Genomic DNA, 19,811 nt, shown 5'->3' on the forward strand with positions numbered 1-19,811 from the left:
CTTAAAACTCAACATTTAGAAAACTAAGATCATGGTATCTGGTCCCATCACTTTGTGGCAAATAGATGGGGAAACAGTGAAAGACTTTATTTTGGGGGGCTCCAAAATCACAGCAGATGGTGACTGCAGCCATTAAATTAAAAGACACTTGCTTCTTGGAAGAAAAGTTATAACCAACTTAGACAGCATATTAAAAAACAGAGACATTACTTTGCCAAAAAGGTTTGTATAGTCACAGCTATGGTTTTTCCAGTAGTCATGTATGTATGTGAGAGTTGGACTATAAAGAAAGTTGAGTGCCAAGAACTGATGCTTTTGAACTGTGGTGTTGGAGAAGACTCTTGAGAGTCCCTTGGACTGCAAGGAGATCCAACCAGTCCATCCTAAAGGAAATCAGTCCTGAATATTCATTGGAAGGACTGATGCTGAAGCTAAAACTCCAATACTTTGGCCACCTGATGCAGAGAGCTGGCTCATTTGAAAAGATCCTGATGCTGGGAATGATTGAAGGTGCAAGGAGAAGGGGATGACAGAGGATGAGATAGTTGGATGGCATCACTGACTCAATGGACATGAGTTTGGGTAAACTCCAGGGGCTGGTGATGGACAGGGAGGCCTGGCATGCTGCAGTCCATGGGGTCACAAAGAGTCTGACATGAGTGAGCAACTAAACTGAATAAAGTTTGAGAAACACTAAAGAAATTGTTTTCCAAATGTGACCTTGTCCTGAAACCAGAGAGTCTCCAAGACTAGGTAATATAATATGCAATTCTACATTCTTTTTATTACACTCCATTGAGGATTACATGTTAGTAAACTGCTGCTGCTGCTGCTGTTACGTTGCTTCAGTCGTGTCTGACTCTGTGCAACCCCATAGACAGCAGCCCACCAGGCTCCCTCGTCCCTGGGATTCTCCAGGCAAGAATACTGGAGTGGGTTGCCATTTCCTCCTGCAGTGCATGAAGTGAAAAGTGAAAGTGAAGTTTCTCAGTCGAGTCTGACTCATAGCAACCCCGTGGACTGCAGCCCACCAGGCTCCTCCATCCATGGGATTTTCCAGGCAAGAGTACTGGAGTGGGGTGCCATTGCCTTCTCCGTTAGTAAACTAAGCTGGACTAATTAATGATTATTCATAATTTATGTTCATAACTTAAGACCAATTGCTCAAGTTTAATGATGAAATTAATTTCACTATGTATTTTAGATATCTGATTGCAAAACTCCTGCATTAGAAAATAGTAAAAAATTCCATGTTTTTTTCAAGAATGACATTTGGTTACCAATGCATCATCAGGATATACCATTGGACTAGTTAAATGTGCTGCTGACTGAAAAACCAGATTTGGAAAGTACTACTGGACTTATTAGACATAATTAACAGTGATATAATGCATCTAATAGAAAAGGCAATGTCAGGCTTTTACGATATTTTCTTTTTACAAAAAGATTTTCTGAAAGAAGAGACTGAAGTAGTTTGGATGGGAGATTCAAAACTCATTTATTTTTTTTTTTTGTTTCTTCCTTCCTTCTTTCTTTCCTTCCTTTCTGTCTTTCTGTTAACATTTCTGTGCCCCACTGAAAGAAGTCATACTGTTTGGGACCTTTCCTGGTCCCCAGGTTTTGGAGGATTTGAGGTCGGAGGGAATAAGGATAGGGGTTCACATATCACCACCTTGTGTTCGAGGATGTGGAGGGCAGTGCCTTGTGTGGGGATGGGGCAGGGGATTCAGGAGAGGAGCAAGTCTGATGGATCAGGACTCAGAGAAGACTATGTGAGGAGTTTCTGGAAGGAAAAGAAGGATTGAAACAAATTTTCCCTTCTTCTCCTGTGAGGCTGTGAGTCTCTCTGAAAAGTTCTTCTTCGCATTTCTGAAAGCATTTTGGTTTTGTCTTTTTTTAAATCTATGCAGCAAGAGTAACTTTTTCTAGCAACTGTGAAATGGAAACATGAAAATCAAAGTAGAAGAGGGTAAATGGGAAGGGGGTATGCACAGAGTGCTCTTCCCAGAATCAGCCTGACATCATCATGTCTATTAATACCTGCCATGTTTAATATCTTTCAATTCAGTCATGGAAGAGGTTTCCATGGCCTCTAACGAAGATGTTCCATATACCCTGACCTGGGAATTTTTCTCTCCCCTTCAACTCAAGACACTTTTAATCCAACCTCTCTCTTCTCCCCAAATTTCAATCCTCCTTGTGTTATTATCCCTTTCTCATGGATTTCTAGGATAAGACATCTGGCTCTTTCTTCATACTCGTTCCCTTTATTCTACATGCTTGTGGGCAGCATACCATGTAAATTTCTTCCACTTGGAGGGGGTTTAAGTATCTATAAATGGCTCATAGATATAGTTGTATAAGGAGAACCAGGACCTTGGCCCAAGGATGCATTACTGTTTGTGTTGACTGTTTGTTTCTCCCTGGTCTCACATCCCTTCCCTTCCCTAATTAATAACTACTTGAATCTGTCAACTGGAACTCAGGGAAGGTCAGGGATGCTGAATGAAGCTTATTTCTTGTAGTCAAAGAAATGAGAGACACAGAAAGGCTTTGTGGCCAAGAACCCCACTGGGCTCTGCTCCATATCATTAATAACTGCCTTACTCTCAGTAAGGGAAGAAATCTCAGCCTCTTCCCCAATTCCACCAGCAAAGGAAAAGTTGGGAATGTAGATTTTCATCCTTGCCAGATGTAATGAGCAATGCAGCTGACTCCTCCAACACCTGGGGGTCAGAGAAGGCTTGAGTAAGTATTGCTGGAGCTGCTCCAAGTTTTTGTTCACAACTTCGAACATCCCTCCACACCTCTGCCACCTTTAGCAGTGGTGGTGGTTTAGTCGCTGAGTCATGTCCAACTCTGCAACCCCATGGACTGTAGCCTGCCAGGCTCCTCTGTCCATGGGATTCTCCAAGCAAGAATACTGAAGTGGGTTACCATTCTCTTCTCCAGGGTATCTTCCTGACCCAGGGATCAAACCGCCGTCTTCTGCATTTTAGCCAGATTCTTTACTGACTGAGCTATAAGGGAAGCCCTTTAGTGGGAGAGAACATAAATCTTTAAGGTAAAGGGTTCAGAGTTAAGAAAGGAAGCTATACACACACACACACACACACACACACACACACACACACACACACACACATACACACACACAGATGGAACAAGCTGAAACAAAGATGGTGACAAATCTAGCTTCCAATAGACCTTGAGTCTCATTATATGTTGATTTCACCACTTTAGCATATTAAATGGCACACCTATGGGTGGTCAGGACCAGAAATTAAGGACCAAAAATGGATAAAAAGGAGGTGACACACTTCCTTGGAAAAGCCCTTCCTTTCCCTTGTGGACTAGTGCATATGACTCCCCATCATCCACCTCACTCTTCCTCTCTTTGTCTTTATTCTTTACAATTAAATTCCTCTCACCAGGTGGGCAAGAAGTTGATCTGTGAAGGAGGGGTATGGGAGGGGCATGGTTAGTTCCAGCTTCTTCATTCTTTGGCCAACCAACCAAAGCTTGTGCTGTTTTGATCTCAGCTTCGGTTTCATTATTTGCTTACTCAAAAAAGAACCCTCCCCTGCTGAAGCAGAGAGCCTCCACTGAGCTAGGCCTGAACAAGGTCCATATGACTTAGTTTGATAATATAAGGAGCCAGAATATTCATCTTTAGCAGTTGTTATGAGTGCTGGTGGTATTGAGTGTCAGTCTCAGCAGTGTCCCTGAAGACCACAGAGACCCTGGACTTCACCTCCACCCTACAAAAGCAAAGCACTCTGACTCCTCCCTGCTGAGGTGGTTTCAGAGTCAGGATGCTCACCACCATTCAAAAGTAATGGGTCTCCCCATGGTGTCAGGTTAGGCAAAAGGAGAAGCAGGAACAAGGCACCCATGCCCCTCCCAGCAGGAGGTATCAGTGAAGGTCCAGTGAGATCCAGAACTCTCAATCGCACTGAGCAGTAACAAGGAAATCCTTACCCCCTGGGTGTGAACAAAAACAAATTCAAGACCTAGAGACCATAACCTGGATCCCCACTTTTACCAGTCAGTAATGACATGGCTTGTCTTCCCCTGTGAGAGTGGTTTCAGGTCAAACAGAAGATTTATAAAAGCTCCAGAATCTCAAAATGTAATACTCAAAACATTTAGGTTTTTATTGAAAATCACTCATCACTAAGAACCAAGACAATCACAACATATATGAGAAAAGACATTCAATGGACACCAACAACAAGATGTCAGACATGTTGGAATCATCTGATTCCAACATTCTTACATAGCACTGATATTTCATAGGGAGATAAAGAGGCCTGATGTATTTGCAGAAAGAACATTCAATAAGTAGGAAATGGGAGAAAACAAAAGTGCTGTCTTAATTTACAAAATCTTCGCATTGATTTCTAAACTGTTTTGCAGAGTCTTGCATTAAGAATATGAAATTTATTGATTATTGGCTTTATATACAGCAGTATGTTTATGTTCCTCCCAAACTCCTATAACTGAGTCACTTTGCTATACACCTGAAACTAACACAACATTGTAAATCGACTACACTCTAATATAAAATAAATTTTAAAAATACATTGTTAAGCTTTTTTAAAAAGGGAACATAACAATAATGAAACAAAATACTTGAGAATATAGGCCAAAAAAGAATATGAAACATAAAGTTGTAGGGAATCCACAGGGCTACAGAAGTCTGGTATAAATCATCATTTCTTTATTCCAAAACATGTTTTACTGCCTGGGATATCTACTACTATAGTCCAGAGCTTGGGGAAGGTCCTTGGTTTCTCACCTTTTGGATGTGGGTACATGATATAGAAGCACTTATAGATTATGGGAAGTTGCATCTCTCCCATTTAAAAATCCTGCACCTTTGAATAAACTCCATAAATAATAGTGTTAATCACAGAGAACAAGATAGTGAGAGATACACTGCATGATATTGCCATGGACCCTAAGACTTTTCAGACAGGGGTCTATGGCAAAAAGGAGGAACCATCCCCGTGTTAGAAGAATTCAGTTTCTTTTCCAAGCTCAGGGTCTAACTGAAAAAAAATTACTTACCTCTCTGATCATCAGTTTCTTCATCCAGTGTGTAAGGTGAGGGATTTCAAAGCCAGTCGTAAAATGCTATCATTCTGACTACTCAATATAAATACCTATAAGTTTCACAGATGTCTTACAAAACAGAACATGTTATTCATATGCATATTCAGGATTACTTTGTTCAGTTCAGTTCAGTTCAGTCGCTCAGTCATATCTGACTCTTTGTGATCCAATGGACTGCAGCATGCCAGGCCTCCCTGTCCATCACCAACTCTCGGAGCTTACTCAAACTCATGTCCATCAAATTGGTGATGCTATCCAACCATCTCAGCATCTGTCATCCCCTTCTCCTACTGCCTTCACTTTCCCAGTATCAGGGTCTTTTCAAATGAGCCAGTTTTTCACATCAGGTGGCCAAAGTATTGAAGTTTCAGCTTCAGCATCAGTCCTTCCAATGAATATTCAGGACTGATTTCCTTTAGTTGGTTGGATCTCCTTGCAGTCCAAGGGACTCTCAAGAGTCTTCTCCAACACCACAGTTCAAAAGCATCAATTCTTCTACAACTACATAAACAAAACAATCTATGTGTAAAAATTGTATCCAAATTTCTATGAAAACAGTTGTATATTTTAATTTTTATCTTTTTCAGTAGTGTACATTTCATCTCCTTAAAAGTACCTTCTACGGATACTGAGTATATACCAACCGCCGGGTCTGCTAACCCAGAAAGCCACTAGCATGTCTTACATATTTGCTCTGACATCCCATTGCCTTTTGGCTAAAGTGAATTCCTTTTTTCCATTTGTGAGGGTCTCCAAACCCAAAGGGGCATTGCAGTAGCACAGCAGAGATCTGGTGTGCTCACATCATGGCATAAGAACCCACATCCATGAAACAACTATAGTCCAACTTCAAAGAAAGAGGTAAGTGGCCTGTGCCAAAGAAGAAGTAGTATTCCATTTTGCATCAAAGAAGGAATAGAATTTATGTTGCAACTTAGACTTAAAAGTTGTCAGAAGTATTTCACTTGAATTCACTTTGTAAGGGTGGTAGCAGGGAGGGAAGAGAGAATCACTGTTTCAAAAGTTTGTAGAAGATATAAATAATAAAAATAAATGTAACTGCTCTTTCTAAAAAGAACACTAACCCTTATCTTTGAAGGCCTCCGCTGTTCCTTTTAACTTGTTTGTTACTTCTGCTTTTCTTTACAGTTTCAATATACTGCTAAATGAGATATTGTTTTGACTTACATGTTTTTGAATTTTAAATACATGGAATTAAACTGTATGTGTTCTGCAACCTGCTTTTTTCCTAAGTGTTATAATATTCATTCTCATGAAAATTTTGCTGCAGTCTATTGTCATTGTTTTATAGCATCCCTTATAAAATTATTTTAAGCAAATGCATCCATTCTTATTGATTGTTTTTCCTCCATTTTCAACAATACAATAGAAACAGCTATGAATATTATCAGATAAGGTTTCTCGATAAGGGAGTTGAAATTTCTCTAGGTTATATATAGTGTAATTGCTGTGTCAAAAGGTTTACACCTTTATATCTACTAAATTATGAAAAACTGTTTTCCAAGGTGATTGTAACAATTTACATGCCCACAAGCAGTTTAAAGACAATGTCACCCTTTTTGAATGTGTTAAAGTTGGTGTTTGGGAAATGATATCTTGTTGTATTTAATCTACAGTTTCTTAATTACTGAGGCAGCACACAAAGAGAAATAATTTTAGTTAGTAATAAATGCCATGAAAAATGAACAAGCCAAGGAGAAAGATGGCAAGGGCTGCCATCTTTGGAAGAAGGATTGAGGGAGAGGTCTCCCCATGGAGGATTGTCAGTGTTAGAAATAAGTGAGGGTGGGATGGGGAGGGAGATGAAAGGGAGGTTCAAAAGGGAGGGGATATATGTATATCTATGGCTGATTCATGTTGAGGTTTGACAGAAAACAACAAAATTCTGTAAAATAATTATCCTTCAATAAAAAAAATAAATTAAAAAAAAGGAAAGAAGTGTTAAGATGGGGTGAGCCAGATAAATAGGGTGGGGACAGGGGTCTGAAGGGCAGATTGAGGGGTTCTGGCTCTAGGAAGAGGCAAAACGTTCTTTCAAATACTGAAACTAAATATTTTTAGTTGATGAGTTAGTGAACAGGCCAGAAGGATCTCAGCTAGACTGCGAGATTTAAACAGATGCTGTTGAAGAGGAAACAGAGCTTTGGGTATGAAAAGGGAGATGGTAGGAGCCATACATGGTGCCTATTTATTCTCTTAATTAGAGTCTGAATTACTTTGCATTATAAGAAAATCACTTGTGAAAACAAATTTTTAAAAATCCTTGAGAAGAATTAACCTGTCATGAATTATGCAAATATTTTAAGCTTAAAAGAGCAATTAAGATCTTTCTAGATGTATGGAATTGAAACAAACTTTGATCTATTAAATTTAAGACCTGTGTGGTTTTGTAGGACAATGCCTTCGTTGTGTTAAATCTGGATGAAGCATTTCCAGTCCTTCGGAGATGCCTGTTATTCCTCAAGTTTTATTATCTGTCATCCCATTGAATCATTCATTTTCTGGACTGAAAAATAAATGAATGTTAAGCTGTCTGGAATGTTAAGCTGAGTTGAATGTTGTCATTCATCCCAGGAAAAGGATTCATTTGTTATTGATCAATGAAGTCTAGAGGCATTTTCCTTTCTAAAGGAAACTTTTCTAATTTTCCTTAGTGGATCACTTGGTGCACTCTTGCAACCAGATGCCAAGATGAAATCAGACATGTAAGTTATTTGCCAGGGAAATGCCTACAAAGGATAAAAAAGTGATGGAGCAGGAAGAGGAGGGAAAAGCATTCACACTGTTTTGCAGATCTGACACCTGCAAAGGGAGACAAGGAAATAAGGAGGGTTGTGGAGGAAGAGCCTCAGATTTCAGTGCAGCTCTGAGAAGTCTTGGCTAGGTGTACAGGGAGCCCAGGGGCAAAGTCTGCCAGCTTTGGGAATCCCACACAGGGCAGAGAGGCCCTGATGCATTACGTAAACATTGGCTGGGAGCATACTGGGGAGAGCATCAGCATAAATGTTGTGTGGTGATACCAAAGTTCTGGAGGCACAGCAGCTAGAGGCTGTCACTTTCTCACCCTCCTCACAATAGGTTTTTTTTTTTTTTAATTTTTAAACATTAAAATATTGTATTAGTTTTGCCAAATATCGAAATGAATCCGCCACAGGCATACATGTGTTCCCCATCCTGAACTCTCCTCCCTCCTCCCTCCCCATACCATCCCTCTGGGTCATCCCAGTGCACCAGCCCCAAGCATCCAGTATCGTGCATCGAACCTGGACTGGCGACTCGTTTCATACATGATATTATACATGTTTCAATGCCATTCTCCCAAATCTCCCTACCCTCTCCCTCTCCCACAAAGTCCATAAGACTGTTCTATACATCAGTGTCTCTTTGGCTGTCTCGTACACAAGGTTATTGTTACCATCTTTCTAAATTCCATATATATGCATTAGTATACTGTATTGGTGTTTTTCTTTCTGGCTTACTTCACTCTGTATAATAGGCTCCAGTTTCATCCACCTCATTAGAACTGATTCAAATGTATTCTTTTTAATGGCTGAGTAATACTCCATTGTGTATATGTACCACAGCTTTCTTATCCATTCATCTGCTGATGGACATCTAGGTTGCTTCCATGTCCTGGCTATTATAAACAGTGCTGCGAAGAACATTGGGGTACACGTGTCTCTTTCCCTTCTGGTTTCCTCAGTGTGTATGCCCAGCAGTGGGATTGCTGGGTCATAAGGCAGTTCTATTTCCAGTTTTTTAAGGAATCTCCACACTGTTCTCCATAGTGGCTGTACTAGTTTGTATTCCCACCAAGAGTGTAAGAGGGTTCCCTTTTCTCCACACCCTCTCCAGCATTTATTGCTTGTAGACTTTTGGATCTTGAAGGGAGAATTGAAAAATGTCCCTCCTTAGCTACTTCACTTAGAAATAAAATCTATAAAATTGGGTATATCAAGATGCTTACAGTCTTTAATGTCTGCAGAACAATGAAATATGATATATACATCTGGGCTTCTAGTCAATATGCTGACCTATCAGTTATAATGTATAAGAATATGTCACTTGGGACTTCCCTGGTGGTTCAGTGGTTAAGAATCAGCCTTGCAATGAAGGGGACACAGGTTCAATCCCCGGTTGGGGAACTAAAATCCTACATGCTGCAGGACAACTAAACCTGTGCACCACCACGAAGACCTGACACAGCCACATAAATAGATAAATATTTGAAAAATAATATCTCCTTGTTTTCCTAATGATATTGAAAAGAAATAAAAATTGTTTGGTTCAAGGAATCATTTTAAAGGACTTTGCTTTGTTTACAAACAAATTAAAACCTCACAATATTTTTTTTTCAGCTTACAAATTAGACCAACGTAGAGGCATATTCTGTAGTCTTCTTTTTCAGGGATTCTCTTTTGTGTTCTTATCCTCTGCTGCTGCTGCTGCTGCTAAGTGGCTTCAGTCGTGTCCGACTCTGTGCGACCCCATAGACGGCAGCCCACCAGGCTCCCCCGTCCCTGGGATTCTCCAGGCAAGAACACTGGAGTGGGTTGCCATTTCCTTCTCCAATGCATGAAAGTGAAAAGTGAAAGTGAAGTCACTCAGTCGTGTCCGACTCTTAGTGACCCCATGGACTGCAGCCCACCAGGCTCCTCTGTCCATGGGATTTTCCAGGCAAGAGTACTGGAGTGGGGTGCCATTGCCTTCTCCGTTCTTATCCTCAGGCACCCTTAACTGGTTTACTGTGAATACAGTTTCTTCTGCATAAACCCATACTAATTATTTATTTGGAATTTCATACACAATAATTACTGTCCCTGACCCAGTGTTCCCAAACCACTCATCTATCTCTAGAATATTCTGTGGTTAGTGATGCTGACATACGACTATGGAAAGCAGTCCTCCTTCAGTGTTTATTACACGATATTCAGAACCCTCAGACTTGCTTGCCTCATTGACTTTATTCCTATTAATACCACATCCCATTAAAGTGGAAAAACACAACCACCACATACACATAAAAGAGGCCAAGTTTAATGAAGAAACTTTGTCTTCAACATCTCTTTGTTTTTAATGTTTGGTTTATCAAATTTACAATAGGAAAAGGGGTGAATAGGCTCACTTACTAAAAGCAGAAGTGGAGAATAAAATGAATTAGCCAATTAGAGCAAGGGTACAGCATGCAGTACCAGGTTGGCCATCTGTGCAGGAGAAGAGAAAGCTGCACTTCTGCAGGAGGTCTCTCTAAATGAGGCCACACAACCCAAGAAGGTGCTGAGAACTCTGGAAGTTGACATACATTTGTGCTGTCCATCATGTGATCTGCCTGTGTTTATACCTCTTTCTGTCTCAGTAGAACTTCTTACTAGCTGGCATGATTTATGCAGAATTAGCCCCACAATTGCAGTAAATCTGGGAAGAGAGTAACTTTCCAGATGAAAATCAGTATTTTTTGCTTTCCCAATGGCCTCACATTCTGGGACCCTGACTCCACCTAGGCATTTTTGCCTTTGAATTGCTCTAACTGATCACCTAATTTTCCTTGCTTCTATCAAGAGTCCTAAGCCCTCTTTAATGGAAACAAAAAATGTTCAATGACAGCTGCTGTGGGAATACCCATCAAAAATGGAACACAACACTGTCACTGAACACAAGTCACTGAACTATTAGAGGACTTTGTTGTTGTTGTTTAGTCATTAAGTATTTAATTCTTTTGCAACCCCATGAACTGTAGCCCTTAATTCATGGACCTAACGTTCCAGGTTCCTATGCAATATTGCTCTTTACAGCATCAGACTTTACTTCCATCACCAGTCACATCCACAAACGGGTGTTGTTTTTGCTTTGGCTCTGCCTCTTCATTCTTTCTAGAGTTATTTCTCCACTGATCTCCAGTAGCATACTGGGAACCTACCGACCTGGGGAGTTCATCTTTCAGTGTCCTATCTTTTTGCCTTTTCATACTGTTCATGGGCTTCTCAAGACAAGAATACTGAAGTGGCTTGCCATTCCCTTCTCCAGTGGACCATGTTTTGTCAGAACACTCCACCATGACCCATCCATGTTGGGTGGCCCTACACAGCATGGCTCATAGTTTCAGGAGTGACTCTGGGCTGCCTGGAGATCCTGTAAATGTCAATGGTCAAACAGGAGATGCTAAGAGTGAACATTGACATTTTAGGAATCAGCGAACTAAAATGGACTGCAATGGGCAAATTTAACTCAGATGACAATTATATCTACTACCGTGGGCAAGAATCCCTTGGAAGAAATAGAGTAGCCATCATAGTCAACAAAAGAGTCTGAAATGCCGGAGTCAACAAAAGAGTCCATTTTGGATGCGATCTCAAAAATAACAGGATTATCTCTGTTCATTTCCAAGGCAAATCATTCAACATCACAGGAATCCAAGTCTATGCCCTGACCAGTAATGCTAAAGAAGCTGACATTGAACGGTTCTATGAAGACCTACAAGACCTTCTAGAACTAACACCCCAGAAAGATGTCTTTTTCATTATAGGGGACTGGAATACAAAAGTAGGAAGTCAAGAAATATGTGGAGTAACAGGCAAATTTGGCCTTGGAGCACAGAATGAAACAGGGAAAACATAGCAAATACCCTCTTCCAACAACACAAGAGAAGATTCTACACATGGACATCACCAGGTGGTCAATATCAAAATCAGATTGATTATATTCTCAGCAGCCAAAGATGGAGAAGTTCTATACAGTTATCAAAAACAAGACTGGGAGCTGACTGTGACAGAGACCATGAATACCTTATTGCCAAATTCAGACTTAAATTGAAGAAAGTAGGGAAAACCACTAGATAAATAGGGTATGACCTAAATCAAATCACTTACGACTATACAGTGGAAGTGATGGATGGAGGTTTGTGACACTGTACAGGACACAGGGGTCCAGATGATCCCCAAGGAAAAGGAAAGCAAAAAAGCAAAATGGCTGTCTGGGGAGGCCTTACAAATAGCTGTGAAAAGAACAGAAGCAAAAAGCAAAGGAGAAAAGGAAAGATATACCCATTTGAATGCAGACTTCCAAAGAATAGCAAGGAGAGATGAGCCTTCCTCAGTGATCAATGAAAAGAAATAGAGGAAAACAACAGAATGGGAAAGTCTAGAGATCTCTTCAAGAAAATTAGAGATACCAAAGGAACATTTCATGCAAAGATGGGCACAATTAAGGACAAAAATGGTATGGACCTAACAGAAGCAGAAGATATTAAGAAGAGGTGGCAAGAATACACAGGAGAACTATACAAAAAAAGATCTTCATGACCCAGATAATCACAATGGTGTGATCACCAACCTAGAGCCAGACATCCTGGAATGTGAAGTCAAGTGGGCCTTAGAAAGCATCACTACGGACAAAGCTAGTGGAGGTGATGGAATTCCAGTTGAGCTATTTCAAATCCCGAAATATGATGCTGTGAAAGTGCTGCACTCAATATGCCAGCAAATTTGGAAAACTCAGCAGTGGCCACAGGACTGGAAAAGGTCAGTTTTCATTCCAATCCCAAAGAAAGGCAATGCCAAAGAATGCTCAAACTACTATACAATTGCACTCATCTCACAAACTAGTAAAGTAATTCTCAAAATTCTCCAAGCCAGGCTTCAACAGTATGACTGTGAACTTCCAGATGTTCAAGCTAGATTTAGAAAAGTCAGAGGAACCAGAGATCAAATTGCCAACATCCATTGGATCACTGACAAAGCAAGAGAGTCCTAGAGAAACATCTACTTCTGCTTTATTGACTATGCCAAAGCCTTTGACTGTGTGAACCACAACAAACTCTGGAAAATTCTTAAAGAGATGGGAATATCAGACCACCTGACCTGCCTCCTGAGAAATCTATATGCAGGTCAGGAAGCAACAGTTAGAACTGGACATGGAACAACAGACTGGCATCAAATCAGGAAAGGAGTATGTCAAGGCTGTATATTGTCACCCTGATTATTTAATTTATGTGCAGAGAACATCATGAGAAATGCTGGGCTGGGTGAAGCACAAGCTGGAATCAAGATTGCTGGGAGAAATACCAATAACCTCAGATGTGCAGATGACACCAGCCTTATGGCAGAAAGTGAAGAAGAACTAAAGAGCCTCTTGATGAATGTGAAAGAGGAAAGTTAAAACATTGGCTTAAAGCTCAACATTCAGAAGATTAAGATCATGGCATCTGGTCTCACCACTTCATTTCAAATGGATGGAGAAACAGTGGGAACAGTGATAGACTTTATTTTCTGGGGCTCCAAAATCACTGCAGTTGGTGACTGCAGTCATGAAATTAAAAGACACTTGCTCCTTGGAAAAAAAGTTGTGACCAATCTAGACAGCGTATTAAAAAGCAGACACATTGCTTTGCCACAAAGGTCCATCTAGTCAAGGCTGTGGTTTTTCCAGTAGTCATGTATGGATGTGAGATTTGGACTATAAATAAAGTTGAGTGCCAAATAATTGATGCTTTTGAACTGTGGTGTTGAAGATTCTTGAGCATCCCTTGGACTGCAAGGAGATCCAACCAGTCCATCCTAAAGGAAATCAGTCCTTAATATTCATTGGAAGGACTGATGCTGAAACTGAAACTCCAATATTTTGGCCACCTGATGCGAAGAGCTGACTCATTTGAAAAGACCCTGATGCTGGAAAAGATTGAAGGCAGGAGGAGAAGGGGATGGCAGAGGATGAGATGTTCAATGGCATCACCAACTCAATGGACATGAGTTTGAGTAAACTCTGCAAGTTGGCAATGGACAGGGAGGCCTGACATGCCACAGTTCATGGGGTCACAAAGAGACATGACTGAGCAACTGAACTGAACTTTAGCCCCCTAGGCTCCTTCATCCTTGGGATCCTCCAGACAAGAATACTGGAGTAGGTAGCAATTTCCTTCTCTGAAGGATCTTTCCGAACCTGGGATCAAACCCTCGTCTCCTGAATTGGCAGGCAGATTCTCTATCATTAAGCCACCAGGAAAGCCCTATCAGAAGACTTACTGCAAACCAAATAATTAAGTATTCTGCAAATCATTGTTCACACTGGAAGCCAGACCAACCAAAGCCAAGGAAATCCCCTGACTGACAAATATGTTAACTGCTTTCCAAGAAAATTCAACGACCCACATACTTCCCCTTGGTTAATCTTTTTAAGAGATGGAAACCTAAACTTGCAGAACCTTAGGCACAACAGCCAGCTAACACCTGAGGCTGAAAAGATCTCACTGGAAACAATCTGGATGTTTTGCCACTCAGATGGATTTTGGAGATACTCTGACAGCCACTTGATCTCTTGGTTTCTTGCCCAAAATCTAGTCCACAGTCTCCATAAAATTACAGATCAGAACAAAAGTAATCTTGAAAATCTCTTTTACAGGTATTGGAGAGACAGGATGATGAGACTTAGCTCTATTATTATATGGCCCAGAGATCATGTATTTGTACTTCTGTGGATAAAGATAAATGGATAAAGTTTAAATTAAAACTCTTGATTTGTGTCTGTATGTATGTTTTTTTCTGTCTGTGAATGTGTAATAATTTTCTACCTTGGGACAGTGTTACAAAATTACACTATGAAATTTCTTAAAGGGACCTCTATTTTGATTAGCTTAAAGATAAAGATATTCAAATTGAATAGTTCTAAAATACCCAGAAATTTAAAAAATTGAATTTATGATGTTTTTTTACACTTTAAAAAGTATTTGCAACCCCACTGACTGTAGCCAGCCAGGCTCCTCTGTCCATGGTCATTCTCCAGGCAAGAATACTGGAGTGGGTTGCAATGTCCTCCTCCAGGAGATCTTTCCAATCCAGGGATCAAACCCAGGTCTTTCACATTGCAGGTGGATTTTGTACCAGCTGAGCCACTAGGGAAGCCCAAGAATCCTAGAGTGAGTAGCCTATCCTTTCTACAGGGGATATTCCCAACCCAGGAATCAAACTGGGGTCTCCTGAAATGTAGGCAGATTCTTTACCAGTTGAGCTATCAGGGAGGCCTGTTCCTATAGAAATTAACTCAAAAGTTTTAAAATTCAAGTTTACATAATTAAGACAAGACTTTGTCAGAAAACTAATAATAGTATCGATCTAATAAAAACAGTTATATTTTCAACACTATATGTTTTTATTCTACTCAGATACAATGCTCATATACAATGCTGCTGCTGCTACTAAGTCACTTCAGTCATGTCCGACTCTGTGTGACCCCATAGACGGCAGCCCACCAGGCTCCCCTGTCCCTGGGATTTTCCAGGCAAGAGTACTGGAGTGGGTTGCCATTGCCTTCTCCATATACAATGCTACCCTTCCTCAACTTATATATGTTTTCCAATTGAATAAAGCAGCAACTGTGAAATTGTGAAATTGTATATGTTTCAGATGTTTCAGATTATGAAAAATATACTTTGTGTTTAATCAAAATGAACCATTACTCAAGCCAATCTTATCACAAAAATTCTTATGATTAGTATGAAGACAGTTTCCTCTTTAGGTAACTTAAAATCTTGGACTCATGCTAAATTGAGTTAAATAATAGTTGTCTTTAGCTACCTATATCATTTCAAAATAAGATAAAATACTAAAAATTAGTTGTTATTTTATTGCATCTCTAAGCATATCCATGGAAACTCTTAGTTGCAGCACGTGGGATCTAGTTCCCCCACCAGGGATCAAACCCAGTTTTCCTGCATTGGGAACACAGAGTCTTGACCACTGGACCACCAGGGAAGACAAATTTTGCAGGAACTTTAAAAAGAAGTATTCCCAATTCCTTTTTCCTATCCTTGTGATACGGCTGTCAATAATTTCACTTATCCATGTGCCATAATTCCTTAACACATTATTATTATCACATCAAAAAGTTCTTTTTATATTGCTTAAGAATAAGAAAACCAAAGGATTTCATTTTATCTTCATTCATTTCTGCTAGGAAGCTCCTCCATTACTTAGATCAAACTTTCTGATCTTTGTCAGTTGTTCTGTCAGTTTATTGTTGATGGTAATGTAAGTGCCAAATGACTCAAATTCTTCTAATGTTCTTGTTTCTGTCTCTCCTCTTGATTTTGGGGCTTCCCTACATACTATTCCTCAGAGAGAGCCTGTATCTTGCAGTTGTTTGCCCTGTGATCTCCTTTTACCATACTGCTTCCCAGGTGGTGCTAGTGGTAAAGAACCCACCTGTCAATGCAGGAGACATAAGAGATGCAGGTTGGATCCCTGGCTCAAGAAGAGGAGGGCATGGCAACCCACTACAGTATTCTTGCCTAGAAAATCCCATGAACAGAAAAGCTTAGTGGGCTACAGTCCATGGGGTCTCAAAGAGTCAGACATGACTGAAGCAACTTGGCATGCACACACATGACTGTGATGGTGAGCTTTGGGGGCAGGAAAACATTCTATAATCTTTCAGTAAACCCCAGTCTCTACTGGGCCTCTGTTTGAGGTTGTGAACTCCACAAGTGTTTCTGACTCTCCCCTGTGATATAACTCTTTCCCCTGCCTCCATTTCTTTTCTTGGCTGCAGCATCCAATCTGTATCCTTGAAGCCCATCCCTTGTTGATATGTCTCCCTACCCATTCATCCCATCACATGAGAAAGGAAAGAGGCAGAAAGCTGGATCAGGGGGGAATTTATTTCCTCCGTTGGGATGGGATTTCAGAATTGTACTCTGGCCAAGTTTTTTCTCTAAAGGGTAAGATTCTGCTACATAAAAAGCTCTGGACACATTTCAAGACAGTTTATATCCACTCCCCCCCCCCCGGCCCCCACTGCCACCTCCTCTCACCACCCCTTCCAGAGCCCCCAGGGTAACTTTCTCCATCCTTACTCTGAGAACCTGGGGGGCAAGCCCCGAAGACTGTGATTCCTGGGATTTTCCCCCTTTCAACTAGTCATGCTTGGCTTCTAGCAATTTGTGAAAATTACCATTTAAGTCATCCTGCTAGTCTAGGGCTCCTGCTGCAAGTAAGTGGATCTTGGCTACTGTAACTCTCTGGATATGCCTGTCTCTACAAATTTTGTGGTGACAATTAGTCTTGCAACTTTAGGTCTTTGTTGAGTCTAAAAAAAAGTTATTTATTTCCAGTTTTTCCAGATTTTTATTTTTTTAAGGATAGACGTGATGACTTCTGGAAATTGCTTCTCTTAATGTTAGCATCTTATATAATCATAGTACAGCTGTTACTACTAAGAAATTAATATTGGTCCTACATGATTAGGGCTTCCCAGGTGGTACAGTGGCAAAGAATCTGCCTGCCAACGTAGGAGACGCAGGAGACACAAATTTGATTCCTGGGTCGGGAAGATCTCCTGGAGGAGAAAATGGCAACCCACTCCAGTACTCTTGTCTGGGAAATCCAGTCCATGGGATTGCAAAGAGTCAGACACAACTGAGTGACTGAGCATACAATACACTATTAACTGCAGAATTCATTCTAATTTCACCAGCCTTTCCATTAATGTCCTTTGTCTGTTCCAGATCCAGATGAGAATAAAATACTGCATTTAGTTGTATATCAGCCTTGTGCTTAGTCAGTTGTGTCCAACTCTTTGTGACCTCACTGACTGTAGCCCGCCAGACTCGTCTGTCTATGGGGATTCTCCAGGCAAGAATACTGGAGTGGGTTGCTATGCCCTCCTCCAGGGGATCCTCCCAACCCAGGGATCAAACCCAGGTCTCCCGCATTGCAGGCAGGTTCTTTACTGTCTGAGTCACCAGGAAAGCCCATGTAACAGCCTAGTCATCCACAATCTGTGATAACTTCTTAAACTTTTCTTATTTTTCATGATTTTTTCAGATTTGAAGATCTCTCATTTAGTTTTTCTCTGATGTTTTCTCGTGATTAGACTTGGGCCCCAGGATTTAGTATGGTGTCTGTTCTAGCAGCATCAACAGCAGTTGGAAATGCTTAGAAATGCAATTTCTTAGCCCCACCCCAGACTTTCTGGCATTGCCATCCAGAAATCTTAGTTATATCTACCTTCTGAATAAATGTGATGCAAAGAGGAATACTTCCCTGGTGGCTCAGACGGTAAAGCATCTGCCTACAACACGGGAGACCCGGGATCAATCTCTGGGTTGGGAAGATCCTCTGGAGAAGGAAATGGCAACCCATTCCAGTACTCTTGCCTGGAAAATCCCATGGACGGAGGAGCCTGGTTGCAAAGATTCGGACACGACTGAGCAACTTCAGTATCATGGGTTTGGGGAAAACATAGTTCAGAGGTGAGTGCTTTTTTATGCACCATATCAGAGGATATATGATATCAATATAACTTACAATTGAGGATGGGCAGTACCTGCCAGTTTTCTCCACTGTGAAGTTACTCCTTTTCTCTCTCAAGTATCTGTTAGCTAGAAATCAATCACTAAATCCAGTGTATGCTCAAGGAGAGGGAAATCAAACTTCACCTCTTGTAGGCAGAAATTTATCTATTTCTTCATATATTTTTTGTAATTTTTCTGAAATTTATTTTTATGGTCAATAGGTTCTTTATATTCATATGGACTCATGGACATTTATTTTATACTTTGGCTTATAATCCAGTATTTGATTGTTTGCTTTGTTGCTCATTTTGTTAAAAGTGTCTGGTTTAATCTTCGTTTGGGCTTATAATTTATTCAGCCTGTCTGTTTTAAGTAAATGAATGTCAAGTTGCTGCGGGGTGCATGTCACTTGCTGGAGTTCCTGTTGGTTGTTTGTCCTGTAACGTCATTGTTCAGAAAGGTTTGAAAAAAGTCATTAAATTGCAGCAACATACTTTACAGCTCTCTGTATCATGGAAGTCAGTTGTAAAATGTTCATATCTGCCATGAACACCTTTCCATGTATTCATAAAAATGTCTTAGGAAAATGTCCTGTAAAACATGATCCAAAGATTCACATGAAAATAATGGGTGTATAATTACAATATAATTTTTGACTCTTTGGTTCTATGTGGTTTGAAGTCTTTTGATCCAGGTTGGTGACATTAAAGAAAATAAAAATAGAGAGATTATTTCTTAGTTTTCATTTCCATTCTCTCTCATTGTATAACTTCCATTTGGATCTCACTTGACATACCTATTACACCGTGAGGACCATGACTCTTGGCTTGTTTTATACCCACTGTATCAATCATGCTTTCTTGCCTTACAGCAATATGTTCACTCCCTGCTTTGTCCGCACTGTAGAACACAATAAATTATCTAAAACAGAAAGCTCACATTACTCCCATAAAGCATAGAAAACAAGCAGGGGGAATGTTCATGTAACACCCCTATCAGTCAGCCCTCACAGAGAGGTACAACAGTAAATATCAGTGGTGATAAAAAAAAAAAAAAAAGATTTTCAAATGGCCATAGTTCCCAGGATCTAAGAAAGAAATGCAACATGCATCTAGGACTCAAAGAGGTTTAAAGGTCAAAACAGATCAGAGGGAGTAGATCTAATACTGTATTATAGATTTGAAATTACTTGAGGAAAAATCCACTACTTTAATATACTTGACAGATGCTGAGGAAGTAGTATGTAAATGTACCATCTATGATAAAACACTATAAAAATGTATTCCGATGGGAGACCAATGACATTTAAATTGTGAAAAGCTGTTTTCATCTTCCTCTGCAGAAAACATCAATTAGAAAGAGATCCATGCCTACAGAAGGTCTTATCTAA

The sequence above is a fragment of the Bos indicus genome, chromosome 8 (assembly GCF_029378745.1).
Source record: "Bos indicus isolate NIAB-ARS_2022 breed Sahiwal x Tharparkar chromosome 8, NIAB-ARS_B.indTharparkar_mat_pri_1.0, whole genome shotgun sequence".
Taxonomy (NCBI): Eukaryota; Metazoa; Chordata; class Mammalia; order Artiodactyla; family Bovidae; genus Bos; species Bos indicus.